Source organism: Anser cygnoides, chromosome 9, assembly GCF_040182565.1.
Source record: "Anser cygnoides isolate HZ-2024a breed goose chromosome 9, Taihu_goose_T2T_genome, whole genome shotgun sequence".
NCBI lineage: Eukaryota > Metazoa > Chordata > Aves > Anseriformes > Anatidae > Anser > Anser cygnoides.
The window spans coordinates 640,682-661,489 of NC_089881.1; the positions used below are offsets into that span (position 1 = coordinate 640,682).

The following is a 20,808-nucleotide window of genomic DNA, read 5'->3' on the forward strand; positions in this document are numbered from 1 at the left end:
GAGTTTATTTCACTGTCTTCTGATCTCAGCTGGCACAGTGATCATCTCTGTGGATCCACTTCGCAGTTGTCCATTTTGTTGATTCTATGTTACTGTTTCCCCAAAATAGAGGACTTTTAATTTCAAACATCACTAAATGTCTTTGCTTGAGAATATTGGCTACTTTCAGTATACCTTTGGATCCAATAGCTGATACCCCAGCTCGCCATCTGGCAGTTGATTTTCCTACCCTTGTGCTTATGAAAAAATAGTTTGTCAAGAATGAAAATGAAAAGAAAGAATTTGACGTGTTATGGATAACTTTTCTGGAATCTCCATGGGAGTAAGTGGCAAGACAGCTGATCTGGTTTTGTTTATATTGTTTTGGAACAATTTCTACATATCATTTAGGTCTCTTACTTACCATTTGGGACCAGTTTAGACATGTCACAGTATCACAGATTTCTAGGTTGGAAGAGACCTCAAGATCATCGAGTCCAACCTCCGACCTAACACTAAGTACTCCACTAAACCATATCGCTAAGCTCTACATCTAAACGTCTTTTAAAGACCTCCAGGGATGGTGACTCCACCACCTCCCTGGGCAGCCCGTTCCAATGCTTAATAACCCTTTCGGTACAGAAGTACTTCCTAACATCCAACCTAAAACTCCCCTGTCGCAACTTTCGCCCATTCCCCCTCGTCCTGTCACCAGGCACGTAGGAGAACAGACCAACCCCCACCTCTTTACAGCCTCCTTTAAGGTAACTGTAGAGAGCGATAAGGTCGCCCCTGAGCCTCCTCTTCTCCAGGCTGAACAAGCCCAGCTCCCTCAGCCGCTCCTCGTAAGACTTGTTCTCCAGACCCCTCACCAGCTTGGTCGCCCTTCTCTGGACTCTCTCGAGCACGTCCATGTCCTTCCTGTAGCGAGGGGCCCAAAACTGAACACAGTACTCGAGGTGCGGCCTCACCAGAGCCGAGTACAGGGGCACAATCACTTCCCTAGACCTGCTGGCCACACTGCTTCTTATACAGGCCAGGATGCTGTTGGCCTTCTTGGCCACCTGGGCACACTGCTGGCTCATATTCAGCCGACCATCAACCAATACTCCCAGGTCCTTCTCGGCCAGGCAGCTTTCCAGCCACTCATCTCCCAGCCTGTAGCTCTGCTTGGGGTTGTTGCGCCCCAGGTGCAGGACCCGGCACTTGGCCTTGTTGAACTTCATACAGTTGACCTCAGCCCATCGCTCCAGCCTATCCAGATCCTCCTGCAGAGCCTTCCTGCCCTCGAGCAGATCGACACACGCACTTAGCTTGGTGTCATCTGCAAACTTACTGAGGGTGCACTGGACGCCCTCATCCAGATCATCGATAAAGATATTAAAGAGGACCGGCCCCAGTACCGAGCCCTGGGGGACACCACTAGTGACCGGCCTCCAACCAGATTTGACTCCATTCACCACAACTCTCTGGGCCTGGCTATCCAGCCAGTTTCTAACCCAGCGAAGCGTACGCCAGTCCAAGCCCCGAGCAGCCAGTTTCTTGAGGAGAATGTTGTGGGGGACGGTGTCAAAAGCCTTACTGAGGTCAAGGTAAACCACATCCACAGCCTTTCCCTCATCCACCAAGCGCGTCACTTGGTCATAGAAGGAGATCAGGTTCGTCAAGCAGGACCTGCCTTTCATAAGCCCATGCTGACTGGGCCTGATCGCCTGCTTGCCCTGCAAGTGCCGCGTGATGACCCTCAAGATAATCTGCTCCATGAGCTTTCCGGGCACTGAGGTCAAACTGACAGGCCTATAGTTCCCCGGGTCTGCCCTGCGGCCCTTCTTATAGATGGGCGTCACATTGGCTAGCTGCCAGTCAACTGGGACCTCCCCCGATAGCCAGGACTGCCGATAAATGATGGAAAGCGGCTCGGCCAGCTCCTCCGCCAGTTCTTTCAGTACCCTCGGGTGCATCCCATCCGGCCCCATCGACTTGCACACATCCAAGCTTCGTAGCAGGTCGCCAACCATTTCCTCATGGATAGCGAAGGCCACATCCTGCTCCCCATCCCCTTCCACCAGCTCAAGGCACTGGGTATCCAGAGAACAACCGGTATTGCCGCTAAAGACTGAGGCAAAAGCGACATTAAGCACCTCAGCCTTTTCCTCATCCTTAGTAACTAGGTTTCCCCCCGCATCCAGTAAAGGATGGAGATTCTCCTTAGTCCTCCGTTTCGCGTTGATATATTTGTAAAAGGATTTTTTGTTGTCTTTAACGGCAGTAGCCAGGTTGAGCTCCAGATGAGCTTTGGCCTTTCTAATTTTCTCCCTGCACAGCCTCGCTAGATCCTTGTAGTCCTCCTCAGTGGCCCGCCCTTTTTTCCAAAGATTATAAACCCTCTTTTTTCTGCTAAGCACAAGCCGCAACTCTCTGTTGAGCCAGGCCGGTCTTCTTCCACGCCGGCTCGTCTTTGGGCACATGGGGACGGACCGCTCCTGTGCCATCACGATTTCCTTCTTGAGGAGCGCCCAGCCTTCCTGGACTCCTCTGCCCTTCAGAACCGCCTCCCAAGGGACTCGGCCAACCAGCGTCCTGAGCAGCTCAAAATCGGCCCTCCGGAAGTCCAATACAGCAGTTTTACTGGTCCCCTTCCTGGCCTCGCCAAGAATAGAGAACTCTACCATTTTGTGGTCACTCTGCCCAAGACAGTTTCCGACCACCACATCTCCCACCAGTCCTTCTCTGTTTGTGAAGAGAAGGTCTAGCGGGGCACCACCCCTGGTAGGTTCACTGACCAGCTGCGTCAGGAAGCTATCTCCCACGCTCTCCAGAAACCTCCTAGACTGCTTTCTCTGTGCCGTGTTGTGTTTCCAGGATATGTCCAGGAAGTTGAAGTCCCCCACGAGGACAAGCGCCGACGATTTTGTAACTTCTGTCAGTTGCCTATAAAACTCCTCATCCATCTCCTCATCCTGGTTCGGCGGTCTATAACAGACCCCGACCAGGATGCTAGCCTTGCCGGCCTTCCCGCGGATCCTAACCCACAGGGATTCAACCTTATCATTCCCAGCCTGGAGTTCCACAACATCAAAAGATTCTCTAATGTAGAGAGCCACGCCACCACCCCCTCTGTGCTGCCTGTCCCTCCTGAAGAGCCGATAGCCAGGCATTACAGCACTCCAGTCGTGGGAGCGGTCCCACCACGTCTCCGTGATGGCAACCAAGTCATAGCCTGCCTGCTGCACGATGGCTTCCAGCTCCTCCTGTTTGTTACCCATGCTGCGTGCATTAGTGTAGATGCACTTCAGCTGGGCCATCGCCTTCTTCCCCGGCCTAGCCATTGTTTCCCCCGGCACAGCTCCAACAAGCCTTGTTTGAGCCCCGTCCCCCTTCTTACCTAGTTTAAAGCGCTCTCTATGAGCCCCGCCAGCTCCTGGCCTAGGATCCATTTTCCCCTTGGAGGTAGGGACCCGTCTGGGGCCATCAGGCCAGGTGCTGAGGTGCCGAGTAAAGCTCCCCATGGTGAAAAAACCCAAAATTTCTGTGTTGATGTCAACAATCCCTTTGACCTCAGTGAGACAATTAAAATGAATGGGTTTTAGTTGGCTTTAGATTACGAGGTGCTGGGTAAGAATGAAGCAGTAGCAGGTTTGCCCTCTCTTCCCTGCATACTTCATAAGAGTGCGTAATAAATTAATTAAATAATAAAAATAGAAAATGCTGTGGCTTGCTCTTGGTGTACCAGAAGTGGCTGCTGGAGTCACTTATTGTGTAAAACCAAAGTCAGTGCTTTTCTTCACTCTGGAACCTTTACTACTTTATATTTGTGTTTCTGTTATCGTGAAGCAATAGTAAGTAGAAATGCTATAGCCTGTAATTTTTGTGATCTGCATTTTTTTGATGTGCATTTTAAATAGGTAAATGTACATATAAATATACAGAAAGGAAAGAAGAAGTAATTTAAAACATAAAGTATTTTAAATTCCTAGTTCCTGTGGGGCATGGTTTGAGTAGATAGGTCTGCACATATATAAATAAGGAGTGTCATCATATAGCTTTCATTTTGAAATTATTGTTGCATCCAAAAAGAAATGAGAATAGTCCAGTAATAAAGCAACAGGATGGTGAAATTATCCAAACACTTGAAATTTCAGCATACCTTTGTACAGCAGTAAAGGCAATATCCAGAGCCTGTATTCTCACTTGAATGATTATGACAATAAGATTGAGAAGTTTGATATGAAACTTCCTCATAAGAATGATTGTAAGAGCACAGCACTAGCTGTAGGATAGCTGCAGATGGGAAAGTATGTCTCTCCAAATTCAGTGTTGTTTTAATGCTAAACATGTTTTTTCTCTTATCTGCCTCACTACGCTGTATCTTCTGAGCTGCTATGCTAGAGTTGGCTTTAATAAATACAAATAAAATAAAATTAGACCCTTGCCTGTAAAATCTGAGATAACTGTAAAATTGAAATGTAGCTGCATGGCTCTTAGCCAACCTATTGGAAATGAGAAAGGGACATTTTAAAATTTCCTCTTAGTATTTCCATTCTGATTCTAATAAAAAGCTTGAAGATAGAAGAATGTTGGTTTTGTTTTTTATCCCAGATGGTTTGAAACACTAAAAAAAATACAAGGCTGGAGTCTGGCATTGCTGTAGTCCAGGTAAAACAGCAGGAGCTATTGTAATACAGTAAGAAGGATTCAATAAATCTGAAACCGTTACAGCAGCAGTGGGGTACTTTCAACATAATTCCTATTTCTTTGGGAACAATTTTGTAATTTAAAGTATTTATTTATAAATTAACTGTCAGAAAGAAGTAAAAGTGGCAGTGTTTTCAGTTCTTAACTAGTAATCATAATTTAGTTCAATTCAGGGTAGAACAGCTACAGTAGCACATGAGAAGCATAAGATGATAGCACAGTCTTAGCTGAGAATACAGAACATCTTGTATTTCTAATTGCATCCATCTTGTAAATGAACACAAACTTTAATTGAGCAAAAACTTATTATAGGAATCACTAGCAAAAAAAAAGCTGTCTTATGAGCCTTAAATAGGGCAGATGGTATTTGTCACAAATCAAATTTGTTCTTTGATTTTGGTAAAGTGAAAATAAATCCATCAGCAAAGCTTTTTGGAGCTACAAATATGTTGGATATGTCAGTATTTCCATCCAGTAAGAAACTATTTAATAACATTTTTCAGTGTAGAATTCTGGGTATACAATATAATAAAAATTGGTATAATTTAGTCCATTTCCAACACATTATAGAAAGATTATTAATAATAAATTTGGAGCAGTTAATGTGTATCTTGGGTAAATAAACTTCAAGATCAAAGTCTGATTAATTAATAGCAAAATAATACTATGAGAAGGGATTGAATGCTTCAAAGCAATGAATCTCCTTTGAGAAATACCAGACAACTTCTTAGATCCTAGCCAGACAGTGGAGATATCAGTAAAACCCTAGCAAATAATATCCCCTGTCCATTGGAAATGTTATTGAAAATACGTGCTAAGCAATGACGCCATTTATTTTGAAATACATTCCAAACAGCATTTGTTTTTCCTCTGGTGAGACAAAGCTAGAGGATGGATGGCAAGACAATGCAACCTGTATGAAACACAAAAGTATTAAGATTACAATTTATTGCACATAAATGTCTTGTATACAATTTTACAAAGTAGGATATTCCACAGAGAATGTAAAATATAAATAAAAAGGGGTAGAATTAAATACATATATATATATTTATATAAATATATATGTATAAATATATACATATATATATATGAATCTGCCTTTGTAAGGTACTCTGCAAAGTTGGTAAGCTGGGCTGCTTAGAGTGGTAGGTAGACTAGGGTATTGGGACTCTCCTCCAAGCTTAGCAAGATCTGACGCCACCATTTCTATCCTTCATTTTAAACGGATTTTAACAGCCCTGTGGGGTCACTGTCTAGGCATATTTGTTTCTAGTTTAATTGCTTTGTGTCACAAAAAACTGCTAGATGAGTGGTGTTTCTAAACATGTAGACTGGATAAAACTACCCCAACAAATTAGCTAATTATACTATATGCTCATCCAATTTCAGCATTTCACACTTTGCACAAGAGTGGGCAAAGTCTCACCTACCATGTCAGTTCTATACACTACAGTCATTAAATCCAATAATAAGCTTGGATGCAAATGTGACTAAAATAATTTTATAAAGGAAAAGCTCCTAGAAGAGGAGCTCATTCGTTGTCATACAGCTGAATCCTGTTTTCACAACAACTGTATATATTCACTTACTTCCGCAAATCAGCATGAACACTGGGAGAGTCAGAACTTTCCTATAATTTGATTTGTTCACGGAGTCCAGGGGTACAGCTATTCCAACAACATGGATTACGTCCTTTTTACAGATGGAAATTGAGCAGAGGAGCACAGCTATTACATAATAGCTCCCCTTGTGGACAAAGTGTTTTGAGATAAAAGATACTTTAGTCTGGAATAATTAGTGCACTGATTATTCTAGAACAGAATAAGTGCACTAATTATTCCTACAGTGTCCACACAGGGACAAACAGAGGGCTATTGAAGAATGGCTTATTCTGCAACGACTATTCTGGTCCATTTCCTCATACGGGCAAAACCTACTGCTGTTGTCAGTAGGTAATGAGTGTATAGATGGAGAATGTGGATGGATTGCATTAATGATCTCTTCCAATTAGTGTTTCTTTGTGCTTCACTTTTGTTCATGTGCAGAGTTAATTGCTTAAAGCTCCCTCAAGTCAGGCACATTTCTAATCCAAACTTCCCAGTTCTTAAATAGAGACCCTCCAAAACCTTCTGCAGGTGACCCACCACCAGCCAGCTGCACGTCATTGCTCATACGTGACTATGTAAGTAAAATTGTTGATTTTTTTGCTGGAACATATTTGTTTTCTTCTGCTATGTTTTAAAGGTTATGGTGCTCTGAAGCCCTTTTATATGTTTTCCTAAGAAAAATAGTTTGGAAAAATAGTTTTGCAATAATGGAAAATACTGGAAAATTCACCTATGTGATTATTGTTTCAAGAAGACAGAATATCTATCTGTGTGGAGAGCTGAGGGAGTTACAGACAGAAGAGTAAGAGAAGGGGCTGTTTGGTACCAGACTATATTTCTCCCTTATATTAAATTAACACTCAATATTCAGGCAGTGCTTCATATCTTTATTTCTAAATTCCGTACACTTTTACCCAGGTCCCAAAACCTGGTACTGACACTAATGTCTCTGGCTTATTTGTCATGAGCCCTTTTAAGTTTAGAAGTGCATATTTTTCCAGAAGAGACTTGATCCTCTGCTGGACTGTGAAGGCCAAGGCATAGCTCTCATTGCTTCTCTTGCTGACAGATGAGAGAAATGTGCTGCTGGTCCAGGGAGGAGAATGGGGCTCGCTGACATCAGGGATCCCAGCACCATGTCCTCACCAGGTGCACGATGAGGTTAGCAGTTATTAGTTTTCAAACCAAACATGAGAGCAACTTTAGGGAAAGATTTCAAATATGCCACTGATCTTGAGCACTTAGTCTGAGGTTCCTTAAGGTGATCTCAACCTGGACCCTCAGGAAGGGAGATGTAAATAATCAGTGGCCATTTAAAAAGGAATTGCCAGGCAAATGCAGCAGTTCGTCTACATTCTGTCTAGTTTCTGTTTGTGTTGTAGAAACTGTGGCCCAAGCATAGAACTGAAAGTAATAAAATTCGTTTTTCAATCCTCATGCTAATTTAAAGCATGAACTTACGCAACTCATTTAGCCTTGTGGAACCTCATTTCTGCATGCGTGCAGTGGGTGGAACCTAGAGGTGAAGAACGACAATACAAAGGGTTTCATATATTTACAAGCAAATTATGGGGAAAGAGTTTAAGCATTTAAAAGAATGGAAATTGCAATGCAAGAGATGAGTGAGGAACAGAGTGGGACTGTGCTAGAGCAACCGAGATTTGTGTGTAACCTATAAGAATGGATTAATGCTTGTTTCATTACAAAAAGCAGTTTATAAAGTACTGACTACGATTAAGGCCTGTGATAGAATAGTCTGAAAGATAGCAGTGTATCTGTTCCTCCAGACAATGTGGCTTTTAGAAGCATCTTTCCCTCAGTGGCTAAATTTTCCAACTAAACTGACTACTACATTGCTAGTTAAAATTAGGTTTCACTGTGCATAACCTTCTTTTTCTACGAGTGTGTCATAAAACTGTAATTTAGGTGATACTAGCTTGCAAACATGAGTTAGCAATGTGCTCAAACTACGATTTCAATAGAGCAAATTCCAATGCTTTCTCATCATGGGTGAAGTGCAGCCTCTTAAATGAGACAGTAGGTGATTATATTTAGAAATCTGATTTTGTATAAGAGAGAGGAAAATACTAAAAGTACGTTTTTTTGTCTGCTTGTCCTTCCTCTGTTATTGTGCAGTTCTGTTTCTCTTTCCTCTATGCAGTTAACAGTGGAACAGGATGCAGATGGGGCCATAACTAGAATAATTCTATAAATACTCTTTTGGTGCCAAACACTGGAAAAATACCTTAGTTCTCTTCATGTTGAGGTAGAGAAATGAGCTGTTTGGTTCAACAGCAATTCAGGCAATAGAAAACTATTATTTTATTACCTTAACCATCTGAATAAAACACTGTACTACAGCATTATGTCTCAAGAATACAATGCCACTTTGTCACTAAAAAACTAAGACATTATACATGTTTGCAGCTGCAAAATTGCTCGTAGCTTGTCCAGTGGCTCCCCAGCTGAAATAACATTCTGAAATATAGCAAACCAATGGATTCTCTGGTGAACTGTCTCCTCAGATTTGCAAGGGTAAACAAAAATCCAAACAACAGGGAGTTGGCTCAGATCGCATCCAGACAATTTAGGGAACTGTCCTGATCTTTTGTACTCTTTCTTCCCCTCCAGATCTTTTACGAGACTCAAGGAACAATCCTTTTCTATATTTTTGGCCATTACATTCACTGAAACCCACTCTAGCCAAATGTGTAGGTTTAGGCTTTCTCTACAGAATCTCACTGGGTTATGAGATGAATTTTGCATTTCCTGGTGCAGAGTCACTCTCATCAGGAATTTTAAAGGACGGAAATCCTTCCTGTGTTTGGGGCAGCCCTGACAGTAAAGGGAACTTGGTTTACTCTTCCCCTGTTGGAGGTTACCACGTAATGTTTGTGTCTTAAAGTACACTAGATGACATAACTTCATGAAGTACTTAAAAGATTGGAGATAGGAGTGTTTTCATGGTGATGCAGCAAGGACAGAAGGTGGGTGACAGGAGATGGAAGGAAGAAATGCATCCTTATTACTTGTAACATAGAAAAAAAATGCAAATTTTGTCGATTGTTACCTTTCCTATGTGTTTTCTTTTTCTTGCTCTCTGAGTGCAAAGATTTTCATACTTGTGTCCCCATCATTATTTAAGATCTCAGAACAGAGTAGAGGGTCTGACTCTTTTCAATATTCATAGGTGTGAAGCTGTCTTCACACATGCCTGGTAGGCATGAAGCCCTGCCAAGCAGTCATGGGAATGTGTCCCTGCTCCACTCTCTTGGTAATGTTACATGTTTTTATACAATCAGGACTTAGGGTGCCACAGATTCCTCCTCCACAATGCTGCTGAGCTCAGCAGTGCTGTTTTGGTCTGCGTGAGTTTTAACTTGGAGAGAGGGAGGCCGAAGAAAAGAAACAAAGGTGACTTAGAGCATTGTGAGCCTTGTGGGAAACTTCTTACCAAGGAGTTGTAAATGATCAAAAGATCTTTGCCAACCTAATGATCTGCAGAGTCTAGAACTACAGAAAAGAGAGGGGTTTCTTTTTGCAAAACAACATTTTTTGTTTGAAGTGGTGAAAGCACTGGGTCTGCTGCTTTCCTGTGGGCATTCCAGTGGTGTCTTTCTTTGGAATTTATAAGGTTTGTACTGCTTTTAAAAAGAATTTCTCTTATAGAAATAGGAATAAAGCATGTTACTTTTTTTGTTGTTGTTGCCTATTGGAGATCAGTATAGGCTTTTGCAACCAAATATGAATTATCTCAGAGGGTTTCGAACATACATTGCTGACAGGGTTAAATAGCTTTTCTTCCTGAAGAGGGAAAATTCTACTCTGGAGTGAGCAGAGACAAGTGATGTTATGCAGCTCAGGTAATGTGGACCTGACCTTCTCATCAGGCAACAGTCTCAGCAGTCGCTCAATTGCTTGGGTTTTGACAGACTGACAAATTTAAAGCAAAGCAGGTTTGGACATTCATAAATGACTAACATCATACTGTCACAGAGATTCTTAAGATCTTTGTGAACAACAAATTTCAAAATGTGCATTTACTAGATTCTGGCTGAACAAATGTGGACATTTTAGCTTGAATCATCTGTGTTGTTTTTTTGTTTGTTTGTTTTTCCACGTGGTCTTAGTGGATGCCATTACCCAAGCCCAGAATTAAAACGAAAAAAATGTTTTTCTTAAAGATAGAGTTTTGCATGAGCTGATGAGTGTAATCTGAACCCTTCCAGCTTTTGAAGTTTGCTGCATGCCTCTGTGGTTCTGTCTCTCAGAAATGGACGTGTCCTCTTGAGGTAGAAGCACAAGTGGCAACAAAGGTGACCGAGGCTTTGTGCATGACCTGCACTGCTGTAGGGGAGAGCAACCTGGGCACCCAGCTCTAACCCCTGCACCCCAGTGGCTGAATTGCAAATGGAGTACAGCCAGGAGGACTGAGTGCAAACATGGAGTTCAAAGAGTCCAGTTCTGTGAGGGTCACCAAAACAAACATTTGTGGGAACGGGCATGTGATTTTACACCTTTGAGACTCCCAATTCCTAAAGTAAGAAACATACTTGGAGTGTAGTCAGAAGAGCTGCAGTAGTTTGCTTCCTCCTGACTAGTCATTAGCCTCAGCTAAAATGTGGTGAACACGTGCATGTGAACAACTCCGGCTCAGCTCAGTGAGAAGACAAGCAGGAAGCCTAGACCATCCCCAGCAGTTTGAGCAGACTGACAGCAGTGCTGAAAGCTAATGCCATCAACTCTGCCCTGCTATGGACTGGGAAGTACCACAGCTCAGATAACAAGCTGATATGGGATATTCTTCATTATAGTTGTTTGTGCTGTGCTCTCTGAGAATGTTTGTGTGGATTCCACTGGAATTCACCATAAAACAAGGTGAGGGAGGAAGGCTGAGTAAACCTGACCCCACACAAAATGGTGATAAATAATAGCAATGCATCCTAGTGCTTTTCTCATTTTTAGAGTTAGATTTGGGTAATTTAAAGTCATATCTGTAGGTCAGACCTATGAATGTTTGGTTTTGTATGCGTGTGTGTTTAGGCAACTATTTTTTTCTGTACTTTTAGGACATCATTTCTTGCTTATCTGAAGGGCTAGATTCCAGGTTGCACTGGCTTAGACTTTGAAGTATCCTGCTGAAGCCGGTGCAGTTGCTCCACATTTACAGTCGTGCAAACGTGCTGAAGTCAACTCGTAAGTAACTTAGATTTGTGTGATATTTTCTGAGGAATTCAATTGTATCATAGTCTGCATCTATGCTAGGAACCTGTGAGCCTGTCCTTGGCTGTATCCCAGCTCCTCACTGGAGTGAGCAAGACCTTGGCATTGACTGGCCTTTCTCCCCTCCTTTTCCTTGGAAGAGAAAGCTGGGGAATGTGTGCTGGAGGAAGCTGAGGCACATTTCGACATCTGCTTGGTTTGATGAAGAAACTGTGAAGACCTCAGGGCACACAATGGCACACAGTGGCACACGCTCAGAAATGCGTGAAAATGCGTAAAATGAAAGCTTGTGATAAACCTGTGTGCGCAGGGTAAGGCTTGTGGAGCGTAGAAAAGCTGGGCTGCTGTGTTTTCTTTGAAGCCCCTGCAGCACATGCAGTGACTGGACATCGGTTCCACAAAAATGAAGATGGGAGAAGGATTTAGTGTACCCAAGCTGTGTCTGTCCATTCTGCGATTTGCAGTGTAATGACAATTTCTTGGTGACTGGTCATTTTCTGCAGAAGGTTTCTCCTCTCCTCACCTGCTGTCTCCTTACCCAGGCTACGAACAGCGCCTTTCAGTATAACTATGTCAGGCAGTATAGTCTCAGTACAATTATGGATAAAGTTAGTAAATAGACATTTAAAAACATATTAATTTATGCTTAACCACATCAAGTGGAGAATTCAGTGTGTGTATTAAAATATATTTTTAGGTTAACCAAGTGGCCCAGGACTGAACTTACCTGTTGCATGGAGGATCATGGAGCCTACAAGAACATGAAGAGATCTTCGCAAGTTATGGAAAAAGAAAAATTGAAGTATGATGGTGAAATATGAGGAAACAGTTTGGCTGTTAATCAGCATAAGGATGCTCCATCTTGCTTGGAAAACAAAGGTAAGACTAAGTCCACTTCCCCAGTTCCATGATTGGAAAATGGATATTTGTAACTTCAAGTGATCTTCCCAGTGATGTCATGTCTTGATTTCTTTGCCCACCTCTTACATTCTCTCTAAATGTCATGTATTTAAATGTTTATTTAAGTGTTTCATTTGCTCAGCGTCAAGTAACTTTCTGAATGTAAGACTTTCAGCTTTGTCGTTCATTTGCATCATTGTTCCCCCTGGTTTCAGGTGTTCACTAACTCCACAATAGCTCCACTGACTGGGCTTCACATTGCCTTAAGTGCAAATTCTTTTTGTTGAACATAATGACCAAAATTCTGAGACTGGGATTCTGACTCTTAAACCATGTTTTGTTCCAAAGGCACAAACAAAACCTCACTGAAGTTTCATTTGTGGCTTTTTTTTTTTTTAATTAAAAATAGAGTTACACTGGTTTTGAAAACAAACACAACACAGTGCTAACTTGGGGAACTATCTTGCTCTTTCACTTTCATGGTCTTTAGGGAACTGGGGTGTTTCTTGCATGGCTGTAAATAACCTGACTACAGATGACAGGTTCCAGTTCTTATTCTTCTGAAGTTCAGATTTTCTTGTCTCTGAGGGGTCACCTGAAATACTTAGGAAATATGATTACTTCAGTGGAGAGGGAGACTTCCGTAAATATGAGAAAAGGGAAGACATTTATCATATTTACCTAATAAATAGTTCTCTCTTGTGCATAAGATAAAGCTTTGTAAATGTAGGGAATGCAAAATTTCAATAGTAAAATGTCCTAATTGTTTTGGCATGGTCAAGGTGTATTTTATGAAGGTGGGTGTTGTTCCAGTTCTTACTCTGTTTGGTTTAATTCCAGGAGACACACAGTCTGTGTCTTTTTGAATTTCAGTGTTACTCTTTCCTTTTCATAGCCAACTTTTTTCCCCTTTCTGAAATGTGTAGCTTGGAAACGAGGTCCTTTTAATGAAGCTTTTGAGTCTCACAAAATATGATTAATCTGATTAGTGGTTCAGACTCTTTTTATGCTTACATTAACTAACACAAAGAGCCCCCCTACAGGTTAAAGTTTAAATGTGGATTACCAGATAAAGCTAGTCCTGACGAGGTTTCTATGGTGCAAGGAAAAATTGAATTTGCCTTTCACCTCATTTCAGCCTTTGTCATCCTGGTTTTTGCCCTTCTCCCTCATTCACAGTGAGGATATGAATTTTGCAGTAAAATCTTTAAGCAATTATGCAGATAGCTTGGAAAAAGCAACACACAAACACAATAAGAAAAGCTTAACAGAAAAATGGACCCCAGATATTCATTAAAACCAGATGGCAGCATTACTTGCAGCATAACTTTGGATGTTTGGACTAAATTTGTATTAATGTGCCAAAACCAGATGACAAAAATGAACCACTGTCATATGATTGTATGTATGTATTGTACTTTATATTTACAAAATAGTGAAGTATATAGTAACTAGTCTATGAATGTCTTTTTTGATAAACAGCTAAGAAAGGCTACCCTTTCACACACAAACACATCCATCTTTAGATAGCATTCCTCTGTGGGAGGCTTCCCTTCAATTTAACAGATAATGAACTTCTTCAGATGAATCAGAAAATTGATAGTGAAATGAAGTTTAGTATTTTTCAGCATCTACCCATACAAGGATGTTTACAGTTTCAAAATGTGGTTTATTAAAATTGCTCATTTCTAAATTTCTCATCAGTCTAGTAACTCTAGCTAATTTTGATCCCTAATCACTTTATTTTGCAGATAATTTTTGTTATTGCTCTTTTAGAAATGGCTATAGGAAATAGGAGTGATATAGCACCTGCAAATAGCACTTAATTAAAAGCATGATTGTGTTCCGGGGCTTCCTACATATTACTCTCTGTGAACAATGAAGAAGGAAAAGATTTTTTTTTCTATTTTTTTATTTGGCATGCTCCATATGATCCAATAAAGCATAGCCACAGCTAGCATAGCCCACAAGCCAGGGTAGACTACAGTCTCCCCTCAGTGAACACACATAATTCCCATTACTGGTAATGGGAGATGCATGTCCCTACACAGAAACAAGAGGGATCTTATATGTTCATGTCATAAAAATGAAAATATCTGGCAAGGAAAGAAGTGTTTAGTTGTGACAAATTGGCAGGAGGTATTTTGTTTTTCTGTTAATTATAGTAATTATTTATCTCACATTAAAATAGTCCCCTAAATTTGCAGGGCACTGTGTGCAATACAAATAAGTTATGTTCACTGCAGAAAGGAACATACAATGTCAGGATGACAAAGAAGCACAATGTGAGGCATTGGTGCATCATCTGGAGGAACAAGAAGTCATGATTCAAGGACTTGAACAGTGAGAGACCTGTCTGGGGACAGGGGGCAGTGTGAGCACAGCTGAAGAGCCCTAACCTTGCAGAAGCGAGGTGAAGGGCTTGGGGAGAGCCTAGGGAGCTGAAATCAGGGGCTGGGGAGGGTCTGCCTGCCCTGCTGGGAGTGGTGGCGTGAGCTGTGAATGCCATCGCTAATGAGAATTAGCAAAGGGACCAGAATAGCAATGTGTCTGCAGTGTGGGGAGAAGGTGAGCTCAGTAACAGCTGAAAGAGAGAAAGCAACAGTATACAAGGTATGACAGAGCTTTAGCTGAAGCAGATGGAAAACCAGGCAACTTGTGCAAAGGGCAGCTTAGCCAGGAGCTGCAGGAAAATGTCTTTTTTGTGGCAGACAGGGAAACTAACGGTTCACGTAGGCTCGGCCTGCCCCTGTTGTTGCTTCTGACTGTACCAAAATATTTTTCAGCCTGTTTGGAAATAGTCTTTTTATGATCACAGATCTCTGTATGTTTTTTATATTTGTGTCAGGCTATGACCTATAGTGAATCTACTGGCCAAGCGTTTCTGTTGAAAAGGAAGGTGTGCTGTCGTTCTCACTGTTGGAAAGGCACCTTAGATATTGGCAGTCTTTGCAGGACAGAGAATATCCCACCTGGGGCAGCATGTTCAGTTGAAGCTTTGTACCTCCTGAGGTCCCAAGCAACCTGACTACACATACGAAGCCAGGGTAGAACAAGTGTCTTTCATTCTGCCGCTCATGGAAGTATTTGCATTGTAATTGAAATTTGATCTGAGTTCATGAAATGTTTATGAACCTGGAGCAATTGTAGAAAGTTTCAGCCAGTTGCACTGCAATTTCATTTGCATGTTTATTTTTGTAAAAGAATACAGAATATTGCAAGAAAAAGTTTTTTTTTTAATTTATTTTTTATTTTTTAATTTTGAGTCGGTCTCCAGTAGGTTACTGGAAACTCTCGGGTAATCCTCAGGATGAAGAGGAACTGTTTTGACTTTGAGCAAACTGTTTTCTCAAAAGAAGTAGCTACAAGCTTTCAGTCTTTGTGTTATCTTTGAATCAGTTGAAAAATAACTGATGGCAATAACCAGTGGCAGGCCTCCCAGTTGTCAGCTGAGGGCTTCGTTATGTATTTTCTCGCCCAGAAGGATTACCCATGAGAATGCAAGGGGGAGCGCAATTGCCTAAAAGCTGCTCTAGAGACGCTGGAATGTGTTTAATTCAGCAGAAGCTGAAGGCAGTTAGAAAGCTACATGTTCATTTCCATAAGGAAAAAAAGAGCAGACACAGATACTAACTGAGGACCTTAGATTATGTGGCTTCTTGAGCTACTCCAGAGATGTAGGTAGTTTAGAAAAATCTCTTGACCTTTTCATGTTTCCTCCACCATGATGGTTATATGTAGCTGTGTAAAATGATAGGTAGTTTACAGCTCACCTTCCCTGGGGTGAAGCTGATTTACAGCATGCTTTGTGTGTGATTTGGCTATAGAGAGACAGTTTTACACCCAGCTTTTGCTTTTTGGCTATGATGAGGACTGTAAAAATGCTGTGATCTGGAATGTGCATGTTTTTAATTTGCTCCTTGGAGATGAAGGACTTGCTGAGACTGGCGATCGACTGAGGTAATCCACTGACCTAATATCCAGACATAGACTGAGTAGATAACCTTTCTGAATGAATGTATTTTTATTTTCCTGAGTCAATGGAGTTACTGTGTCTGATCCAGTCCTGACTTCCACTCAGTGGAAGGGTTGGGCAGCTGCTTTCCTTCCTCTTTCTCCTCCTCCTTCCTTGAGGTCACTAATGCTTCAGCTTAATCATGCATTGAGAAATCCTGAAGTAACAGGCCTTAGCAGAGATCTTTATTTTCTGGAAGGTGGACAGGCATACAACCTTACTTTTTTTCATCTGCCCAACAAATCTATGCATCTAATTTACCCTTTTTCTTACGATCAGCATTAAGTGGAATTCACTTATTTAGCCAAGCCCTAAGGCCTCAGTGCTTTGGTGCAATTATTCAGGATCCTTTCAAAGTCCTGTACTGGTCTCTGCTGAGGCTGGGACTCAAACAAGAAAACACTGTACTTTCATAGCATCCTGAATGGGATTTACCCTTCCTAGGAGGGCCCCATATCCTGGTGCTTTCTGACCATGGAAGGGAGGTTCCAGGCACAGCCTTGCATCATCACACCAATGGGCTCAGGGCAGGTAAAAGAGATGCAGCATCCTTCCCTGCTGAGCCTGCCTATACGGGGAGAACAACAGCGTTATCAGCCTTGGGATATCTCTGCTTGTCCTCTGCCAGGCTCTTTGACCTCTTACAGCACGGTCCTCAGCTAAAAGCCTGCTCGTTTGGCTCTGACAGCTGCTTACGCCACTGATATCAATACTGTCCTACTCTGGGGACTGGATCCGCATGATAGCTCCTTGCAGCTCCCTGCAATCAATATCCATTATCCTGTTACATTGGAGGGCACAGCACTGGTGCTGAGCTGACCACTGCATTTGGACTGCTGGCTGGTAAGGATAGATAACATGGGAGATAATGTCCCACATGCCATTAGTTCAAGATAGTAGGCAGAGGTTTTGTTTTGCATGAGACGAGTATATATACTCTGGTTTCTCTTCAGATCGTATAAATCCTATATACAATAGATTGATTATTAGGAATGTTTGGAAGAGGATCACCATCTATTGTGGACCAAGAAGGATCAGGACTCAAAGCAGGCTGAATTGCTTCTCCTTCCCCACGTACACCTTCCCTCCATCAAAATTTCTAAGCTTCTACCCAGGCAGCTGACATGGTGGGTACCTCATGGACCATTCCCAAGAGTCCTACATGGCAACTGTGATGGCAGCATATATTGCTATGCTTCAATTTTAATTATCTGTTTTTAAAAATGAATAAGGGTCTTCTTATAGCTCTAATATAGCAATGATGCTGATGTAAGTATACTTGCAAAATCTATACTGTGCTTACTGTCCTGAATATTCATCATATTACTGCATCAATTAATAATAGACATTTGAAAAGTGATTTATACTATTGAAATCAAACAGAAACTACCACAACTGTGGTTTCCTTTCTGTTTATATTTTTGTGTGTGCATATATATGCTCACACATGCACATATTTCGAATATATAATAACAAAAATGATATATATGCAAGGAGAGTGTGTGTCTATCCCCCTGTTCCTGAGGAAAAAACTGTCTGTAGATTCATTCATCCTCTTCTGATCATTAATTTCTTAGAAAAATCAATCTGGCCTTTACAAAAATAATTTACAATATAACTGTACTTAGGGGGGATTTTATTTTAGATAACTTTGAAAACAAACTGTTAAAACCTGTTTGAATCTGTCATACGTTATCAGGATAATCGATGCTGATCTTACAATATTTTCAGTTACAATTTGGTGCAATATACACGTTTTGTATTTGTTGGTGCATATATAATGAAAGAGGTGGAGAGCAAAAATTTAAACTTTTTGTGTTGGTATTAGAAGTGGGAAAAAAATACAGCTGTGGGAAAACTTGTCTGAACAAGCTTTATTTAACTGGGAAGTTAGCAGTGTATCTTTTCTTCCCCTCCCCCAAAAGTGTTGATTTCTTTCTGTGCTGGCTTTTTTTTTTTTTTTTTTTCCCCCGGTCAGTTTGATATACATTCCTGTTTCTTTCCTGATGTTTCATATTAAATTGTAGGCACATGTTGAATGGCATCATTAAGTCTCACAAGTCAGAGTCCAGTTTTCTTGCATAAGGAAAATCTCTTTAGATCCTTTGGGACAAAAAGCATCATGTATTTGGACTATTGCAAAGCGTTTAATAAACCATGAAAAGATATGACATCAATCCCACTAAAACACAAGGGCAAATGAATGATGTTACTGTAAATCTTAACATCAATCACACCCCGGACTTTCGAAACAATATAGTTTTGTTTGCATTTCAGAAGTGACAAACAACTCTTCTGACTGGCTTAACATAGTCACTTTCCATTAGTCAAGACCAGAAGCAAGTCAGAATTAAAATGTGGCCCTTGGTTGCTAGGCAGCCGAGTTGTCTTGACATGGTGGTTAGTTTCCTTTTCATCGAGTGACAACAGTGAAATGAAAGAAGTTTTGAAAAACTTGATAATGGTTTTCAAAGGAGGAGGATAATTGGTGGGGCTAGCTTGTGCGGCTCTGTGTGGAAACTTTCGTCTGCAGTAAGGGAAGACTGTCACTAAAAAATTAAACTCTTGTACACAAACTTGACCTGGAATCTTCTCCAGGTTTTCACTAGTTCATTTGTAGAACACTTCTCTCAGCCCAAGGGGTGCTAGGATGAAAGCATTAGGACAGATGGGTAAAGCCCCAAAGGAAGAAAAGAATCAATAGTTGTGATTTAATCCATCAGTGAAAGGGAGGAATTAAGTAAAATCTTTAAAATGGGGAATTTGTAAAAGATCTTTTGATAGTACCTATAGCTGAAAATAATTTATTATCTGATTGCTGCTGAAAGTTAATGGTATTTGGACTTAGAAAAGCATTTTTTGCATTTTTTGACACATTTTGCCAGATATAAGCCATTTTCCTGCTGTTATTTTTGATATTCTCTAGACAATAGATAATTTAATTCAAACAAATTTCCCCAAGATGACAAAAACCTAAAGCATAACAAGATGATCGCAAGGTAAGCTTTTGCTGCTGATGTTAATAATGCAAAAACTAATGGGACATTAATATTAATAATGATATAAGCTGATATGAAGTAATATTTGCGTTAAACTTATAAAAGTCAAATGTATGCATCACTGTCCATATAATTAATTTGTTAAAAGAAAAGGGGGAAAAGAAAAAGCTCAGCAAAATGTACCCATAATGAAAGAAGGGACCAATTAGGGTTGGATTAACATTCATGGTTATTTACAGTTGTTTTTGTACTTGTTCTTGTGCTCTGACTTCCTAAAATTTCACAACCCAAAGATTTAGAAAAATGGGGTTGTTTAGACGCGAGGTGCAATGAAGTGGCTGCAGCCATTGTGCAGACACCACCTCTCTCATTATACCCTCTCAATCAACACTCGGCACACAGGAAACCGCAATAAAGCCCATCTGCCACGGTTAATCTGCAGGCAAACCCACACCCATGTCTGTGCCCGTTACTCTCCAGCCTTATTATTCTCAGATCCAAAGCTTCATAAGGGATCAGCCAAAGTCCATTAAAGTAAATAATAGCTAGAAATGACAGGCTTAGCAAGGATTGGGAGGAAGTTGAAGACCAATCTGAGCTGTGAGCTCTGATTAATAGAGAAAAGCATTAGGAGAAAAGGGGAGAAAAATGACCTCAGCCTGCTCCAAAGAATTCCTGAACCTTGGTTGTTAGGGCAAGTGCTACCATCTGAGACGTTAGTGATCCTTGAATTTCCTTCACTTTGATGCAGCTCAAATGGGAAAATTTTGAAGGTTCAGCAAGGCCCCAGACCTCAGCTGGAAAGCCGTCTGGAGTCAACCCTGTCAAAATTCTCTTGTGGAAAAGAAAGCCTTTATTAGCTAGATTGCAACAAAAAACCCACAGCCTCTAATAAGAAGAGAATGTATGCTATAGATTGCATATATATTAATTATTACAGGGTATCTCATTGTTCTCATCTGTATCCAAATGTGTGCAAAAGATCTTTTAAAATACCAGCCAGAGTGTTTTAAAAAAGCCCCCCCAAAAAACAAAACAACAACAAAAGTGAAATACCTACTCTTTGCTTCTCGTTCTGTTTTTCTTTGTTCAACTTCATTTTTAATAGAAGATTAACTTCATTGACAAGTAATCGAATGCCCTGCTTGGGAGGACTGGTAGATAACGTTGATGTTTGCAAGGATGTTACGTCTGAGGTTTACTCTCCATTATCTCAGCTGTGTTCTGTACATGAACAGATTGTAAATAAACCCACTCCAGGCCAACCCTGTACAAGATGTATTTTTCTAGTGTTAAAGAAAATTGCTTCTCTAAAAATAGAAACCTGGGAAGTTTGAAAATATTTTCTGCTGTTTCTTTGTATAAATTACACACCCCTCATCCAAGC

The 20,808-nt window shown here is 41.0% G+C and overlaps 1 long non-coding RNA gene across 2 annotated transcripts in view; it reads left to right on the forward strand.

Annotated features, from left to right (window-relative positions):
• LOC106036272 (uncharacterized) overlaps positions 1-20,808 on the forward strand; it is a 251,628-nt gene that overhangs the window by 107,297 nt on the left and 123,523 nt on the right. For both annotated transcript variants that reach the window (XR_010833491.1, XR_010833492.1), the window contains exon 3: positions 12,205-12,386. This is a non-coding gene — a long non-coding RNA (uncharacterized lncRNA). The remainder of the gene's footprint in view (positions 1-12,204; positions 12,387-20,808) is intronic.